The following is a 19,683-nucleotide window of genomic DNA, read 5'->3' as shown; positions in this document are numbered from 1 at the left end:
CTGCAACAAACACTGGAGTGCAGATACCTCTTAAACACTGACGTCATTTCCTTCAGGTATAGACCCAGCAGAGAAATTGCTGGATCATACAGCAGTTCTATTTTTAATTTTTTGAGGAAACTCCATATTGTTTCCTATAGTGGCCACACCTTTTACATCTCCACCAACAGTGTGGAGGGGCTCCCTTTTCTCCACATCTTCATCAACATTCATCTCTTGTCTTTTCTCACGACATGCCTGTTAGAATGGCTATGATCAAAAACTTAAGCCAGGCTTTTTATCTGAAATACCAAGACATTCAAGACAACACAAGAGACTGTCACCAGATTGGGGTGAACAAATGAGTGAATCATAATTAAAGGTTGTGTTGGGGCCTGGCAAATCACTGTTGTTGTGGCCTTGTCAAGTCCGTTAACCCCTTTGGGACTCAGTATCCTAATCTGTGAAATGAGGGGGCTTGACTTTTAAAGATATTTCTAGCACTAAAATCCTATGACACACAACTTTTAATAACTAAAAGAAGCAAACACATCACTCTGCATCAGAGAAAGGTGCTGACTACTTGTAGAGACTGGAACCAGATCATGAGGTACACCAGAAAGGTCTAAGGGAGCAGTCCCCAACTTTTTGGCACCAGGGGCTGGTTTCATGGAAGACAATTTTTCCACAGGAAGGAGGTAAGGGGTATGGCAGGTTTGAGATGATTCAAGCACATTACATTTATTGTGCACTTTTTTTCAACTCACTTGCCACTATAAAGCCTGCCACCAGATGCAACTTGTCTTTTGCCACTCATTGATAGGGTTTTGATATGAGTCTGCAAGCAATGGATTTATTGTGGCCTCTGGGCAGTCAAATCTCTCTGCTAATGTTTATCTGTATTTGCAGCCACTCCCCAGTGCTAGCATCACCACCTCAGCCCACCTCAGATCATCAGGCATTAGATTCTCATAGGGAGCATACAACCTAGTTCACAATAGGGTTCATGCTCCTATGAGAATCTAATGCAACCACTGATCTGACAGGAGGCGGAGCTCAGGCAGTAATACAAGTGATGGGGAGTGGCTATAAACACGGATGAAGCTTCACTTGCTCACCCGCCACTCACCTCCTGCTGTGCCGCCCAGTTCCTAACAAGCCACTGACCAGTACCAGTCCACGGCCCAGGTGTTCGGGGACCCCTGGTCTAAGAAAAGGCCAGTGTTCTAGAAGTCCTCCCACCTCTCTCCACCGAACTGTCTTCCCCGGCCCTGGAAAATCCTTAGAGACAATTCCCTAGATCCTCCAGCAAACCAGGTCTCTACGCATAATTCCTTATCAATTCCTTCTTGACTACCTTGACTTCCTTTTCAATCTGTTCTTGAGAATAACTGAGTTGACTGTTTGGTTTAGAATACTCATGCTGCCTTCTCCTTTCTTCACTCACACAAACACCATGTTACTCTCATTCTTCCATTCATTGTTGATTCATTCATTCACTAGTCTAGCATTTATTGAGCACCTACTATGGGCAGCTGTCTTTGCTAGGCCTTGATCTTCTCTGACTAAAATGCTGTGTACTGTGAAGCCAGTGTGTTGGTTTACATTGGCCAGCAGCAGCATCTCTGGAGTTAGACTGAATGTGTTCAAATCCCAGCTTTCCCATTTGCTGTATTATCTTGAGCAAATGTCTTAACTTTTCTGTGTCTCAGTTTTCTCATTTGTAAAACGTGATTCATAGCAGTAACTATTTCGAAGACTTTTTTGGAGAGTCAAATAATTAAATCTTTGTTAAGTGCCTAGAACAGCACTTCATAAGACACAATAAGCTCTTGTTAAAGGTTAGTTCTTATGATTATCTCCAAGAATCTGAATCAGTCTGAGATCAGCAGCTCCAAGGCTGAGTTGCTGGTGGCATTTGACACAGTACCTTCTATTTAAAACATGGTATTTCATGGCTGTGGAATTGTTTGTCCACTTCAAATGGCTGTTGGGGAATAGATTTGAGGAGCATTTGTCACTGACAAGAATTAGTGAAGCAGGCAGAGTTGCTACCTCAGAGAGCTCGGGGCAATGACAGCCACTTTGCCCAAACCTGAGCCGTAGCAGAAGAATACCAACAGCCCAGAGAAAAGAATCAAACTGGGAACTATTGCCAGGCAATCCAGGATAACCTGAGGATGTGCTCTAGCCACCCTTGTTGAAGGTCCGGAAGTCGGTTGGCATATTTATTATAACGGAAGCACTTCCTATGCCTACAGATTGACATTAACAGTAATGGCAATAATTGTCATAGTAACGGTACAGTAGTAGTAATAGCAGCAGCAGTGGTAGCAGTTGAAATAATGTGATGGTAGCAAAGGTAGTCAACGGCAATAGAACGAGTAATTGTGATAGTGGTAGTAATCATGGCAGTGGCGATAATAACAGTGGCGCTGGTAGCAGCAGGAGTAGTTGCAGGGTGGGTGCAGTGGAGTAGAAGCTACACTTCTATAACACCATTCAAAGCACTCTGCATTTATTAACTCCATTGTCACAGCCACCCTATGAAGTAGGGAGCATTATATTTTACAATGGCACTTGTAATATTTTGAATTATTTCAGCTCTGATACCATACTTGTTTATGCTGATTCCAGCAGCATCTCATTAAGATTTTGGTCTTCTCATCTTACATCCTCCTGATCCCACCCACTCAACCCCCTTCTCACTTATGGCAGCTAAAGTAGCCCCACAGCCTCGGCATCCTTGTTGTTTCCGGCAGGAAAGACGCTCATCTTGCAGTGTGCAATTGTGTGCTTTCTTTCAAGAGAAGTGTCACACTTGGCAAGAAAGAGTGGGGAAAAGTGCTGCCTGCTGATGGTGGGTACTTTATAAAGTGGCTGGCTGGCATGGGTAGAAGAGAAAAGACAGAAAGGAGACAGTGTCCCTCACCTCTGTCGTGGCTGAGGCAGAGTCAATATACATCCCCAGTGCCACCGGAGGCCTGTCTCAACTTTCTGTCATCACCTGCTCATGTCCCTGCTTTCACACATGACTTGTTCTTTCCCATCAATGAATTAAGTATACAGTAAAACCATTTCAAGCTGTAGTCAAGAGTCAGATATGCTTGCGTGCAAATGCCAGCTCCACCACTAATCACATGGCTCTCTCAGACTCAATTTCCTCCTCTGTAAAATGAAGAAAATTATCTCATAGAACTGTTTTAGAAAATGAGAGGGAAGGAACATCCACACCCCTACCCAGCACTTGGCACACACAACCTTAATAACTATTACCCATTACTATTAATGTTGTTACCGCCACTGTATTTTTCCTTCAAGCCACTAAACCCATAATTGTTATTAATACATATCCAATTAGTTCTTGAAAAAAATCCTCTAAAATTGTGTTACCCAAATAACTCAAAAAATAAAATTTTAGGTTTGCAGTGCAGCCCCCCACTCCTCAAAGGTGCTGTATGAGTTTCCTGTGGCTGCTATAATGAATTACCACAAACTGAGTGGATTAAAACACCACAAAGTTATGGTCTTGCAGTTATAAGTCAGAAGTCTAAGACGGATTGTCAGGAAACTCTAGAGGAGAAGACGTAACGTTACCCTTTCCAGCTTTAGATGAAGAAGATGTTCCAGTGCCCTTCCCACATTCCTTGGCTCATGGCCCCACATCATTGCAATCCCTGTCCATCATCACATCTCCTTCTCTGACTCTCATGTCTCCCTCTCTCCCTTACATCTTTGTGATTACATTGGGCCAACCCAGATAACCCAGGAGAATTTTCCCCTCTCAGTAGTCTTAACTTATATATCTGCAAAGTCCTTTCCACCGTATTAGATAACATATCCACAGGTTCTATGAGTTAGGACGTGGATGTCTTTGGAGGACCATTATACTACCTACCACAGAAGCCATGAAGAAATAGCCAAAGAAAAGACTGAGTTGTCTCCATAGAGTTCCCCATTCCTTATTCAGTGTTCATACAGTCATCGCTGATCTTCCAGCCTCCCCTGATTCTCTCTGTTTCCTGACATCTCTGAGGGTCAGTGTCCACATGTGTCATACAGTAATGGCCACACTACATCTAGAGTCTTGTTTGGGGAATAACCAATGTACTTGAGTTGTAAAATCTTTAGCAAATTTTAGAATAAAATGCCACATAAAAACGAACGAATAATAATTTAAGTATCTCACAAGTAAATTAATACACTAAAACTGCTCTAAGATCTTTGGATAAAAGGCATTCTTCAGATGCCAAGTGTACGTTGGTGTTTTGCCTTTGTGCTCACTTCCAGTCATCTATCAAAAGCACACTTTAGTTCATTTTTCCTTTTTCAGATAAACTATCTAATTTTCTGCCCCTGTGGCTTTCCTAAATGTCTCCTCCCCTAAGCCTTCCAGTAGGAGAAATGTAACTCATTTTCTTCTCCGGGTTTTCTGTGGGTGGGTAGATATGGCCTCTTTGACTAGTCTTTTTCTTTCCCTTTGTTCTCAAGCTGCAGCTTTTGCTGCCTCTGACTTGGTTTCTGCTGTGTAGCTGTGAGTTTGCCACCTCTCTTTTGAGCTTCATCAAGGGCTGCTGTGGCCTGATATGTAGGTTTCTTTCTAATTTCAGTCTCCAGGGGGAATGAAGTCGATATGGTTGTTCACCTGCTGAGTTAGGAGTTTGCCCTTATACACACATCATAATATTTTATTCTAGTTACAGGGAGCATGCAGCATTTATACTTCCTTGGACTCCCACATGAAAACAGAAGCAGCTGCTGTGTGTCCTTCAGAATCCCTCATGCATTGCCTTTGCTGCCTGTGGGTGGGCAGGGATATACAGCCAAGCACACTAAAGAAAGAAGGTGCTGATGACTCTATCTTTTGAAGTTGACCTTCTCCCAAAAACCAAGACCTACGGAGAGGCAAACATTTATTCACTTGAAAAAAGGTGCATTTCACTTTCTTAAACATCTAAAAAGACATAACTGCATTTAGTATACGGCAATGCTCCCTTTACCTCCCTATCACGAAAAATAGTTGTGTGCATACGTTAGTCACTCTTCTGATATTATGGAGGAATTTAATATAGGAAAATAGTGACAAAGGTTTTGAAAACACAGGTTAAGTGGAAGAAGGCATTACCTAGAAATCGGCAACTGTATGATGCTGCTGCTATTGTCCCATAGCTGTAGAAGCAAAGAGGTGAATGTGGAGTGATACAGAGCCGGCAAGCACAAGCTTGCTACTGCTGTTGGAACAGAGCTCTGCCATCGTATTTGTTATCTATTGCTGTTGTGCAACAAATCATCTCAAACCTGGCTTAAAATAACACATGCTATCTCACAGTTTCTATGCATCAGAAATCTAGGTGTGAGCTAGCTGGGTCCTTCCTCTGCTTCAGGGCCTCTCATAGGCTTCAATTAAGTTGTCACTCAGGCTACACTCATCTGAAGGCTCAAATAGGGAAGGATACACTTTCAAGTTCACGTAGTTATTGGTAGGATTCAGCGCTTTGTAGGCTGTTGGACCTTGGTTTCTCACTGGCTGTGGACAGTCTGCCCTCAATTCCTTGGCATGTGGGTCTCCCGAACATGGCAGTTTGCCTCCTCAGAGCACACAAACCAAAAGGCAAATAGAGAGAGTCTGCCAACAAGACAGAAGTCACAATCGTTTGCAACCTAGTCAGAGAGGTGGCATCTCTCAACATTGCCATATTCTATTGGTTGGCAGCAAGTTACTCAAGCAAAGGGGATTACACAAGGCCATGAATACCAAGAGGTGAGGATCAGAGAAGGCCCTCTCAGAAGCTACTGACCATAGCTGCTGAGCAGGAACCCAGGAGCCCAAGCTCCCACTGATGATGCTGGAGCCACCACCAATGCTGTTGGAGCCCCAGTCACCCACGGTACTGCCCATTGCTGCCACTGTCACAGCCAGATGAATGGCCTTCCCTTTCTACCACTTTCCAATCTCCCATGAGTGCTCACCTTCATTGGCAAATGCTAACTGAAGCCCAGTAACCAAGGGAGCTAGGAATGCATTTCTCATGTTTCCAGCAACTTGCAATTCAGAGGAGAGGAAATAAGGATGGGAAAAGGACTAACCATAGACAATAGCTGGCCCAACAGGAAAGGGATGTTTCTACTCATTTCCACGTCTCTTTTTTAGACCCTTTCCATTCTGCTCATTTAAATCAACTGATGCGCCAATGTTATCTGCTCCATGTGTGAGGCCCCACTCATCACCCCTTCACTGGAACACCCCCCTCCGCCCTGAGCTTGCTTTCTCAGACTGTCCTCCATGGTCCCATCTTTGTTGCCTCTTTTTCTTTTCACTTCCTTCAAAGCTTAGCTAGCCTATGTTTCCTGCCTTTGATTCCTCAGGGCTCTGATCTTTGCCAAGTGATGCTAGGTCTCAAACATAATGCTGGATGCTAGAGTGCAAAACTGGAAAAGAAGCAATTCCTGCCCTTGAAGAGGATGCAGTTATGCCAGGGACACAGATGTCTATAATACCAGCGATAAATGCTACAATTCAGGGTCATTCTGACAGATTGATTGACAAACCATACAGATTTGTCCTTAATTGGCTGCATGTTATCTGCACTTTTGGTTCTTGCTGGGGGAAAAAAATGCAACCTTGAACTCTCAGCTGTACAATCCTTATCAAACATACTTACAATAAATAATTTATGGAGGTTCTAAAAGATAAGCAGCCCATCCACTTCTTTAGATATTCTACAATTTATTCTTCATGTACACAGATGCAAAATTCAGTTTAAAAAATCTAAAAAGAACTAAAACAACATGATCCGCAGCCTTGTTTTTTACAGCCTCTAGTTTTTAAAGGAACCGCTTTCACTCAGCTGTACTTTGGCACCTTATCATCTGTCTACAAGGAGTAACATTTAAAAACTACTGAGTGAAATTAGATCTAAACCCAATATAGGAATGTCGAGGGATTTCTCCCCTGTATCACAGCCTGCTCAAATTCTAAGGATGCCATAGAGAAGTTCCTTTTAGAGCTCAGATTCAGAAAGAGTTTTCTCAAAACAGTTCGTTTGTTTTTATTTTATGGATACACCAAAATTTTATAATTAGTAGTGTTTCTATTTTTGCTTTATCTTCCAGAAACTTAGAACCAAATGTGCAGTCCTCTTCTAGCAACTGTATGAGAGTAGGTGGTAAGGATCTATTTTATTGCCCTTGTTTTCCCTTGACTCCAAATCCTCTTTCATCCTTTTGTGGGTATATTGGTAGGATACTCAAATTCTCTGTAAAATGAGAAATTTTATGTTAATTAAAAATGGATTATACTAATATATATATGGTGTTATTTCTTTTTGGAAGGAAGGATCAAGAAAATCAGAGAAAGATGTGATATTTGATGTCAGCCTTGGAAAATAATATTTATCCAGTTTTAGAAGGCTTTTCCATAATATCAGCACTTAAAGGCATAAAACATTCACATTAGGTTATGGGACTAGATATAAGAGAAGCAGGATATAAGAACTTGTGTGTTAATTTTTCTGTCAATGCACTATTCATCCCAGTTAGAAGAGTACTTAACCTGTTAAAATGCATCCCGATATTGATGGGCACTTAAAGAGTTGCTCTAATAATTGCAGTTTCCACCAGGAGAAAAAATCTTTTTTGATCAAGTAAACTTTTTTCTGTTTATTCACATTATAAAGACTTCCCAATCTGCCATAGGTTGGCTAACCTAGAAACTTAGCCACCAATTATGGCAATACCTGTCAGGGTCCTCTTTCAGAGTGTGGACAGCCAGAATACAACCAGAGATCCTATCTCCCAAAGCCCAGTTTATAGTCTTCTGCTGCTACAAAACCATCTCCTGGCCCGACAAAGCCTGCAAAAAGAGGAATGAATGTGTGTAAGTAACAGTGCAAAATCTTGAGTATGGCAGGGGCAGATGCTGACTCTATTATTTGGTACCCACAAGACATTGAGCAATTCACTTCCCCCTTCTTCGTCTTCATTTTCCTCTTACAATTTGGATGTCTGAGAGCTGATGTCTTTAGCTGATCTCACTATTTTATAATCACACCAGCTATTTTGACAGTCTGTGATATTCATAGTCATTGATTTTTTTTTGGAGTGTACAAAACATCTATATACATCACCATAAACTCTCAGTGGCTAGAGATGACTTTAAAAATGAATAATTTACCACACTTCAGGCAGGAAATTAAGGCTTATAATGTTGAGATATGAATAATTGTAGGCACCTTTCATTACTTTGATTTTTTTCTGGCCAATATTACAATTATTCAGGCAGCTCAAAACATCATGTGAAAATGTCAGTAAATACACTAACAAATCTAGCCTTAAGTGAGTCCCCACCAAGGTGTTATGCAAACAGCAATTTGCTGGAATCACATGTGAAACATATTAGGCAATTTGAGGATTGGGGTGATTTCCAGTCTGCAAAGTGGCCTATTTGAGAAGAAAGAACTATCTCCAGGAAAGAACCGATCAATGGTTTTTTTATTGTTAGTTAATTTCAAGGTTTTTCAGTGTTGCTTTTTATAAATACCAAAGGAGAAAATTTGGGTTAACTCCAATGGCCATTAGCTTTCATGGGGAGCTTTAGGCCAGGATGGAACCCAAAATGAAAGAAAATGCCGTGGGGGGCCCAAACAGAGCACTGGAAAGAAAATTTGCTTCTCATCCCTAAGATAGTCTGGTAGGGCCCAAGCAAGCATCCTCTGAGCACAAGCAAAGCATTGGCCTGGAAAGGCACCGGCATCACAGGGGATTCGCAAGGCACCAAGTGCTCTATGCACGAGCGAGAAGCAGCAAGGCAGCATGGCATTCCTCGAAAGAGAATGAAAATAAATCCTGTCGTGGGCGTTCCAGCCCTCAGATGCCTAAATACACATCACTCTTACTGATCTCACCTAGGACTCAGCCCTGACTTCCTCACCCAGCACACACATCACCCCTCCAACTCCAATCAACATTACCTGTACCCTGGCATTGCATTAAACATGCAATTATTTAGCTCCATATAAGCCTAAGACTTCGTCTTTCTTAATCGATTTGCATGTGCAGGTTAGGTCTTTCCAGACTATCCTCTGTGCCTGAGATTCATGGAACTTTCACTGAGTAAAGAGCCTTTGGCTAGGCCTTCCGCAATTGTGTTTGGCTGAGACTACGAGTAGTTAGAACATGACCCAGTCATTTATTTTTTTTTAAACCAACTTTCAAAAGTTGGTTTAAAAAGTCTAAATTGGGCTGGGCACGGCGGCTCACATCTGTAATCCCAGCACTTTGGGAAGCCGTGGCGGGTAGATCATCTGAGGTCAGGAGTTCAAGACCAGCCTGGACAACATGGTGAAACCCCATCTCTACAAAAATACAAAAATTAGCCAGGCACGATGGTGGGTGCCTGCAATCCCAACTACTCAGGAGGCTGAGGCGGGAGAATTGCTTGAACCCAGGAGACAGGTTGCAGTGAGCCCAGATCGCACCAGTGCATTCCAGCCTGGGCAACAGAGCGAGACTCTGTCTCAAAAACAAAAACAAAAACAAAAGTCTAAATTGCTTAATATATAATGAGCTCTTCAGTCAATCAAAAAAAAATACCAAAAATACTTAGAAATTGAAATCAATAAAGAAACATTTACTGAAAAAAAAAAAAAAAGTTTTGTTTTGTATTGTTTTGTTTTGAGACAGGGTCTCACTCTGTTGTCCAGGCTGGAGTGAAGTGGTGCCATCACAGCTCGCTGCAGCCTCGACTTCCCAGGCTCAAGCAGTCCTCCCATCTTCAGCCTCCTGAGCAGCTAGCACCACAGGCACACACCACCACACCCAGTTAATGTTTTTATTTTTTCACAGAGACGAGGTCTCCCTTGTCTAGGTTGGTGGCCCAGGTTGGTGTCGAACTCCTGGGCTCAAGCAATCCTCTCACTTCCCAAAGTGCTGGAATTACAGGAGTGAGCCACCACACCTGGCCTACAAATGTTTTTGAAACACATGGAGGGGTGTTCAAAGTCTCTCTTTTAATGAAAAAAAAAATTAGAATAATAAAACATGTTCCTCCATATCAGATTGGGAAAGATTAGAAATATTATATAGTAAGGCAGAGTTCATGAATTACTGGTAGAAGTATAAATTGTTGTAATTACATTGTAGGGCAATTGACTACTGAAATTTTAATTCATTTATATTTTGACCCTTCATTTTCACATGAAGGAATTTATTCTTCAAAAATACTCTATATGTAAGCAAAAATAGGTTGCTAGGATATTTATTGCAACATTAGCATAATAACAAAAACAAGAATCACCATAAATGACAACCAATATTTGGAGACCTCTAAATGTCCAAGATTCTGCAGTTATTAAAAGGGATGAGATATACCTCTATGAAAACATGTCCAAGATAGGTGGCTAATTGAAGATGAGGCTTGACCATGTCATGGGCAACACCTTGTTATTTGCTCCCATCACAAAGTAAGCACCTCTAGTTCCCAAAATTCTTCAAACAATCAAAGAAACCCACCTTCAGACAGCAGATCAAGGCAATATAGGTAATATCTGTATATTTGGTAAGGATTAAAGGGAAAATAAAACTCCTCAGGCAAGCATCTGTCTCTCACTGTTCTCAAATTTTCATCTTCTGGTGGTGAAAACATACCAAGGTATAATCTTGCTCAGAAAAAAAAGGGGCTGCCAATGTTTGCCAGGCCCTAGAATAATGCCTTATATTTATAATAAAAAATAAAGTTCAGCTACAATTAATGAAATAAAAATAAAAGCCTTTCTTATTAATTGGTTGATATAAACACACAAAAACAAAACACTGATTACCAATAGCTCTACAATAAATTTAAGATACAATTTAAAACAACCAGTTCTCTTTCTACAAAACTCCAACTGTCTTCTCTCACTGCTTAATACAATCTTCCCCACACAACCCCACTCCCGCCCTGCTTTAAGAAAAAATTTAACTTTCCTTCACTAAAATTCAGGTATCAAATAGCTTGTCCACAGTTCCCTGGATGCTAGCTTAGGGCAGCAGCTATCAGAGTTCATTGATTTGCTGCTAGCAAACTGGAAGATTTAATGGTGTGACTTCCGCATGTTGCTAGTTGATCAGGTCTCACTGGGGTCTCTCCAAATGGGAAAAGAATTGCTTCCTGCTAATCTCAGGCAGCAGCACTGCGTCCACATCCATTTCCACACCGATCTTAAACAGAAAGAAGACAGAGAAAGATTATGTTTCATTCTCCCACTGCGTCTACATAAAACCCAATTGTCGCCCCTTTCTGATCAGCAAGATGTTACCTTGGCAACTACTTTGTACAGCTCTTATTCGTCTCTCTTTTGAAGCTCATCATTTGTGTAAAAGTTATTTTGCCTCCTAATGAGTGAGAGGAGACATTAGCCAGCCTGACTGCTTCCCTGGTACTTCCAGACAAAGGTTGTAAAACTGGCAACCCAGGGGCCAAATTAAACACTCAGGCATGTTCGACCCACACAAAATTTTTGGTTTTGTTTATTGGATTTTTTTAATGCGAGTTAACATTTACAAACCAGAAGATGTAAAATGAAAATGCAAATCTGCAGTTTTCTTTAATAATGTTTAGACCTGAAGTCACTGGTCCCACATTCTTAACAACAAGCTGTTGCTTCACACGGGTAGCTGCCCTCCACTCAGCCCACTCCCCTGGATTAGATTACCTGGGGGGCATCTGGGTTGTGACCCCTGTTCTAGGTAGGATATATGCCCTTTTATAAAAAGTGCTAATGTTTAGAACTGAACAAAAGTTGTTTTTAAGCTCTCTTAAGCTTTTAGGATGTTTCTTTTTCTCAAAATTCAGCAGAACTTCAAACTCACCAAATGTCTTCCCACATGCACAAGATTTTTCAACATTATCCTTAACTTTTGGCACCATTGCTAATGAAGCTCAGAAACTTAAGGCACTTTGAGATTTTAATCAGGAAAAGGCAAAGCTGAGGAGAGAAACAACCCATGTCTACTGATCAGTTAGAGCGGCGATGAAGTTGGTAGGGACGGCACAAGGCAGTGGTCCTCAAACTTGAGTGTGCATTAGGACCATCTGGAGGGCTTGTCAGATACACACATCTCTGGATCCGAGATTCTGATTCAGGAGGTCAAGAGTGGGGCCTGAGAATCTGCATATCTAACAAGTCTCCAGTGAGGCTGATGTTCCTGGTCTGGAAACCACACTTTGAGAATCACTGAGATATTTTTGTATTAAATATATCTGTAAATGCACACTGGCTGATATTGTTTGGATATTTGTCCCTGCCCAAATCTCATGTTGAAATGTAATCCCCAGTGCTAGCGGTGGGGCCTGGTGGGAGGTGTTTGGATCACGGGGGTGGATCCCTTATGGCTTAGTGCTCTCTGCGTGATAGTGAGTTCTCAAGAGACCTGGTTGTTTAAAAGTGTGTGGCATCTTCCCCTGCCTCTCTCTTTCTGGCTTGCTCCTGCTTTCTCTATGTGAAGTGCCTACTCCTGCTTTGCCTTTTGCCACAAGTAAAAGCTTCCTGAGGCCTCCCCAGAAGCAGATGCCAGTGTTATGCTTCCTGTACAGCCTGCAGAACCTTGAGCCAATTAAATCTCTTTTCTTATAAATTACCCAGTCTTGGGTATTCCTTTATGGCAATGGAAGAACAGCCTAATACAGTGGCCAAACACAATAGAACTTTATTTCCCTTTCATGAAATAGTCCAGTCTGGGTGTGACGGCTCATGCCTGTAATCCTAGCACCTTTAGGAGGCCTAGGCAGAAGGATCACTTGAGCCCAGGAGTACGAGGCTGCAGTAAGCTATGGTCACCCCACTTGCATTCCAATCTCGGTGACAGACAAAGACCCTGTCTCTTGAAAAAAAAAAAAATCAAAACAAGTTTTCTCTCATTTAGTGATTCAGGAAGCCAAGCTTCTTCGAGTTTATGCCCCTACTAACCACTAGAAGGACGATGTAGGGATGAAAGGAGGAAATGTACCAGAAAAGTAGGCTACTTTTTAAAAGCCTTGGCATAGAAGTAACATACATCACTTCCACTCACATTTCACTGGTGAGAACAAGTCACATGACCATATCTAGATGCAAAGAGTGTTGAAAATATAGTCCCTGGATGAACAGCCACCTCCCAACAGCAATTCTATAAAAAATGAAAGGGAGAACTCACTTTTATTTATTTATTTATTTATTTATTTATTTATTTATTTTTCGGACAACTAGCCGTCTCCACCTCAGCAGGTATGAATGTGCCTTACTCTCGACTCCACTGATTTTCTTCCCCATTCCCAGAAGGCCCTTCTCTCTTCTCATTGCCCATCCACACCTCAACACCCTCCTGGTTATATTCCACCTCCACCAGAATTCCCAGTAAAAAATTTCCAGTCCTTCAACCATTGTGGAAGACCGTGTGGCGATTCCTCAAAGATCTAGAACTAGAAATACCATTTGACCCAGCCATCCCATTACTGGGGATATACCCAAAGGATTATAAATCATGCTGCTATAAAGACACATGCACATGTATGTTTATTGCGGCACTATTCACAATAGCAAAGACTTGGAACCAACCCAAATGTCCATCAGTGACAGACTGGATTAAGAAAATGTGGCACATATACACCATGGAATACTATGCAGCCATGAAAAAGCATGAGTTCGTGTCCTTTGTAAGGACATGGATGCAGTTGGAAACCATCATTCTCAGCAAACTATCACAAGAACAGAAAACGAAACACCACATGTTCTCACTCATAGGTGGGAATTGAACAATGAGATCACTTGGACACAGGAAGGGGAACATCACACACCGGGGCCTGTTGTGGGGTGGGGAGAAGGGGGAGGAATAGCATTAGAAGATATATTTAATGTAAATGACGAGTTAATGGTTGCAGCACACCAACATGGCACATGTATACATATGTAACGAAGCTGCACGTTGTTCACATGTACCCTAGAACATAAAGTATAATAAAAAAAAAAAAATTTCAAGTCTTTTATGTTGGGATGTAACTAAAATAACTTTCCTCAAGAGTTTGTTGTTTCCTTAAGGATATTTATAATGATCATTATGACTTTAAAGAACAAGAGTTGCTCTTCTCCAGTTAATCAAAACGAAACAATAAAGTGATTGCATTGTTAAAGCTTGATTAAAGACTTACTGTAGTCAAGTACCCCATCAGAATCGTTTAGCCAAAAATAACAAATAAATAGGCAAAATAAATAGGTAATGAAAGGTGCCTAAAATAATAACATTTCAACATTAAAACCTAAGTATCTTCCTGCTATTAATTAACACTTTCTAAAATCATCTCTAGCACCTGGGATCTAACATGAGTAATTGAGGTGATCTGTGGTGATCTAAAATCAATTAAAACTAACAATGTGAAAATAATATAACGACTGATCTATTCACCATTGCAAGCAGTAGGAAACTGACCCAAACTAGCTTAAGCACAAAGGGAACTTATTGTTTCACTTAAGATGAAAAATCCAGGGGTAGAATGAGTTTCAGATGTGACTGAATCCTGAACTCAACCAATGGCATGATGAGCATTTTTCTACGTCTCTTGGCTTCGTATTGCAATGGGATGGCAGCAATGCCTCTAATCCCTACACCCTCCTTTAGGTCCAGCAGATAAAATTAAGAGTTCCTCAGTGAGAAAAACATCACTGTGATTCATTAGATCCGACTGGGCCCTATGTTCATCCTTAAACAAATCTTGTAGCCAAGGGGAACTAATTGTGGGTCTCATGTGTGGAGACAGTTTCGCTTAATTCAAACTTACTATGAGTTGGAGAAGGTGGTTCTCTAGAGGGAATTGAGATATGGGTGCTGTTGGGGTTTGAGGAAGCTCAATGCCCCACCCTAGTTTGGAGCCAGTTGAGAGAAAGACCCAGGAGCCAAGTAGAAAAGTCTTAAAATGTCAGCCTTACTACATGGCTTTAGGTCTGTTAACCAAATGAGCTTGCTAATTCCTAAATTAGATGGGCCTGCCCCCATCACAGACATGCAGTCTCCCATGGGGGCCTGCTCCTGTCATGTATGGCATGGAGGAGCATAGAAAGCTGTTTGTACATTTGTAGGTGACAAAGAGAAAATAGAAATGGGCTAAGAGTCACATGCTCAGCCACTGCACCCAAACTCACCCATCAGGTAGCTCACTCTTCCTCCCTTGAGGGGAAGGGAAGAGGGGGATACAGGGAACCAAGGAGCTAGGAGTGTTTTCTGAAAAAGTCCCTACACACAAAAATGGAAGATTAGGGAATGTATCCTTCCAGCACGTAACAGAATAGTAAATGATAACAACAGATGTCAACTACAAGTAGAAAATGAGACTTAACTTTTAAATACAGAGAGTAAAAAATATACATCCAAATGGTTAGAGTGCTCAACATTTTTAGTGATAAAAAGATATTTCTCTCATCTGCCATGGAGACCCCATAATACCCTTGAGATGCTATAGTTCACAGTGGTTGCCATTATCTGATTTAGCATTTTCCTACAGATAAAAGATAAGTGTCTTAATTCCAGCTGCTATAACAAAGTAGTATAGACTGGGTGACTTATAAATAACAGATTTCCCATAATTCTAGAGGCTAAAGTCAGAGATCAGGGTGCCAGCATGGTCAGGTGCTGGCGAGGACTCTCTTCCAGGTTGCAAACTGCCAACTTCGTGTTGTATCCTCCCAAGGTGGCAAGCACATGAGCTAGCTCTCCTGCCTCTTCCTATAAGGCACTAATCCCATTCATGAGGGTTCTTTCCTCATGACCTAATTACCTCCCAAAGGCCTCACCTCCAAATACCATCACATTAGGGATTCAATTTCAACATATGAATTTGAGAGGGACAAAAACGTTCAGCGCATAATACCAAGTATAAAAGTGGATTCATTTAAGTTTCTGCCCTAGGATGAAGTGGGAATGAGTGACCAGAAGAATATAGTTGAAAGTTTAAGAAAGAGACTAAAACAAAATGAAGAGGAAATTCCTACTGATCTGGATCTGATTCCAGAGTGTAAGCTCCATGAGAACAGGCTCCTTGTCTGCACCATTGTATTTTTCCCCAATGCCTAGAATGGGGCCTCTGGTATGTAGTAGAGGTTCAGTAAAATTTGCAGGATGATTTCAGAGGAGAAGTTTTGAAATCACAAGAAAAATAGCTTTTGGGGGGTTAGTGGTCACAAAAGAACAGTGTCACTTGGAATTTAAGGTTATAATTTGACCCTAACTAAAATGATCCTACTTCATGTTGGTGAAAGAGAATCTAGTGGACCTAGAAGAGCTCAAGAACTAGAGGAAGCTAGGCACAGTGACTCAGGCCTGTAATCCCAACACTTTGGGAGGCTGAGGTGGGAGGATCGCTTAAGCCCAGGAGTTTGAGACTAGCCTGGGCCACACAGGGAGGCCTCACCTCTACTAAAAATAAAAATTAAAAAATTAAAAATTTTAGAAAAACAATTAGGAAACTAAAAAATATCTGAAATGAGAAGAGTCTTCAAGGTGATTTAATGTAGTAATTCCCAACAAAAAACAGCTGCACATTAGAAACACCTGGGGAGTTATTTTTTTAAAGAAAAAACTGGAGTGAATTTTAAAAGAAAAAACTGGAGTTAGGCCCAGGTCTAATCCACTTTGTCTCCTAGGGCGCCTAACACAGGCCATGTTTTCTGACTAGAAGCAAGCAAAGAACAGAGAAAAAAGTTCTCAGATGGCTATCACAGGAGAAGCCACATCCTGGTCACTTGGGTGTCCCCCGAAGCCCTCTTGGGAAAGGGAGTGGAGTGACACCTTCCCGTTAGACCCTACCTATTTTATCACCATGTTCTCGAAAAAGAGTGTACCAGATGAGTGAGTCTGTCCGCCTCAAGCTAGACTCCCTCAAAAATATTCTACAAACCATCACCCAACGAGGATGGTGAAAATTTTTGATTTTGAAATTTCTATCGAACCCAACAGGCCCCCACAGCGTGGTCTTCACGGCGATGCACTCAACTGCACCTTCCCTTGGCAGGGACCGAAACCTCTCCCACTCCGCGCCGCGGCATGGTGGACAGATCCCGCCCAAGGAGCTTCTAACGGGACCTCCCAATGTCGCTGCAAGCAGAGTTGAGGCGGGGAGGGGGACGTCCAAGCAATCGGCCGCCCGGCCAGCTCTCCTAGAACCGTTTGGCCCCACAAGGAGCCATGCAATTCTCAGCAGCTCACTCGCCCGGGTGTTACGGGGCCCCGTGAAATGCCTCCGGAATGGGTCTTTCGCAACTCCCCTTAGGAGCTAACGCCGTGGACTAACAGACACTGCTGTCAGGAAGGCGTTGATGCGGCTGCGCGGCTTACATTTTCTTTTCCGCAGTGTCAGCTCGCGGTCCCCAATTACCTCCCCTTAGGCCGCCGGGCGTGCAGGATCACAGTCCAGCCTGCCTCAGCACCTCTCCGCCAGAGGTTCTTCTTCCAAACGGCCGCTTAAAAGACAGCCCCACGCCACCCGGCCTTCCTGGAACTGGAGCCACACAAGCGGGCCAGCTCCAACCCAGTGACGAGTCCTAGGAGCGCCCCGCTTCCCCACGACCCTCTCTCCGCCTAGCTTGGGTCTCCTACTGGCTGCGCCGGGGAGCTCCCGCAAGTCAAATCACGCCACCAGTTCCTTCCCGCTTCTCTGCCTGCCTGGGCTTTGAAATACCGTACGTGTTCCTGCTGCGTTTGGGGCACTGCTGATGACAGCAGGGCTCTAGCTACCACGCCAAGGAGTCACGACATTAATTATTCTCTCTTCTACGAGGGAAGGTGTGAGGGCTGAGCCCTGCAAAGCACATGGAATTGGAGTAGAGGCAGCTCTAACTCTCCAGGCTGAAAACCAGGGTGGGTAGGAAGGTTCTCATTCAATTCCCTCACTCCTCCTGTGCCTTTTAACTAACTTTGAAATTCCTCTGGTTGCTGCTGGTGCTGTTTCCAAGGGCTGGAGCCCCACACTGAGTTATTTGGTAGCCATCGCAGGAATTTCAGAAAATGAGAACTGGAGGAGGAAGCGAAGCCTGAAGTAATTAAGATGATTTGTTACACACGATTCAGGTAGGCACAAAGGGGTACCTGAACAGAGAGAATATAAGATCAAAGAAACGGCAGTCCGGAAAGTGGGAGCTCTTCGCAAAAGGAAAACAGGCCAGCGGAAGGCGCCCAGATCACTGCCAAATTAAAACACCTCGTATTTTTATCTTCTCCCAGAGATAAAACAGAGGGAGATAAATTTTTTTCACATTTGCTTTCAGCAGTTAGCTTTAAGAATAAAAAAAAAAAAAAGAAAAAAATTCAAATGTGTCTGCCATTAGTACAAGTTCACGAGATCTCCCTACCCGAAATCATTTGTCAGTGGGAAACAGTGTGATATTTAAGCCCCAGGAATGCAGCTGCAAGAGTGAATATTCCTTAGAAAGTACCTGTTCTTTACAAGCTTGTTAGTGACTCTTCAAACTCCTCTCTGTGATGGGATCTCATGCCCACCGGTATCCCACCAGGTCACGGGATGTGGAAGGTGAGGTTGAAGAGGAGAGGGGCAGAGTGAATGTGTATCTCCCGCCAAGGTCCAAAATCACAACGTGGTCTTTTGCTGTGCATTTCTCCTTCCCTGCAATGTTGATCCTCAAGAACCAACTGTCTTATTATTTTCCAACACTATTTATGCCTCAGACCTTCTGATATGTTGCCACAATACACTCATTCATCTGTCTTCCCCATTAACTAACTTTATGGCCCAAGTGACCTACAGCTGTCACGGTCCTACTCGTGGCTGATATTTCATCCAGAATTCCTCCTGGGCTCTGGAAGTTACACTTGTTTAGGACTATGGGGATGCAAAACAGACCTAGAACTGCAATCCACGACTCTGGCAAAATGAAAACAAGCCTTTTTCATCTTCTTTCTCATCCCCTTTCCATAAGGTGACATCAAGATTCCTTATACTCCTGAAATATCATTCTTACCTCCTATAGAGAAGACTTTAAGTATGGGTGATACCATTACAGGGTGTTTTTTTTTTTTTTTGAAACAGAGTCTTGCTGTGTCACCCAGGCTGAAGTGTAATGGTGGCATGGCACAATCATGGCTTACTGCAGCCTTGAGCTCCTGGGCTCAAGTGATTCTCCCACTTCACCCTCCTGAGTAGCTGGGACTACAAGCATGCACCATCACACTCGGCTAACTTTTTTCTATTTTTTGCTGGGAGTGGGTCTCACTATGTTGCCTAGACTGGTCTCAAACTCCTGGGCTCAAGCAGTCCCCTTGCCTGGGCCTCCCAATGTGCCGGCATTACAGGCATGAGCCATCATGAGTGAATATTAAGCTTAGCATTTACAACACACCCAGAGGATCAATACCTTCTGATAACCCATTTTAAAATGGAGAAGCTACTGGTTGGGGAAGGTAAGTAACTTGCCTTGGGTCACACAGCTAGCAAGTCGGGGACAGAGGGGTATCTACTGCCTCACTGAATACATACGAGATTTCCTCCCATGCCTGAGACTGTATTTATCTGTGACCTCAGAGTTGCTGTGGAGACTAAACTGACTAAGCAGTCAAGTACCCACTTGGTACTATTTTCATTGAATGAACTTTTGACAGAATTGATTGACCTGAATGAATGTTGCATTTTCTGGGAGTCCCCTGCACTTTGATAGGGTTTTTTCTTCTAAGAGGCCTCCACCTGGGTGC

General features: G+C 42.6%; 1 long non-coding RNA gene across 1 annotated transcript; it reads right to left on the bottom strand.

The window, feature by feature from the left end:
- Nucleotides 1-7,011: 7,011 nt before the first annotated feature.
- Nucleotides 7,012-18,158, bottom strand: LOC105463570 (uncharacterized). The gene is made up of 4 exons (XR_976405.3): nt 17,317-18,158; nt 13,027-13,122; nt 7,716-11,175; nt 7,012-7,235 (listed from the first exon to the last, which is right to left on the bottom strand). It is a non-coding gene; the product is annotated as an uncharacterized lncRNA (long non-coding RNA).
- Between the last annotated feature and the right edge of the window lie 1,525 nt (nt 18,159-19,683).

This window comes from Macaca nemestrina, chromosome 3, assembly GCF_043159975.1.
Source record: "Macaca nemestrina isolate mMacNem1 chromosome 3, mMacNem.hap1, whole genome shotgun sequence".
NCBI classification, from domain to species: Eukaryota; Metazoa; Chordata; class Mammalia; order Primates; family Cercopithecidae; genus Macaca; species Macaca nemestrina.
Note: the sequence above shows the minus strand (reverse complement) of the source record. Positions and strands in the feature narration are given on the sequence as shown.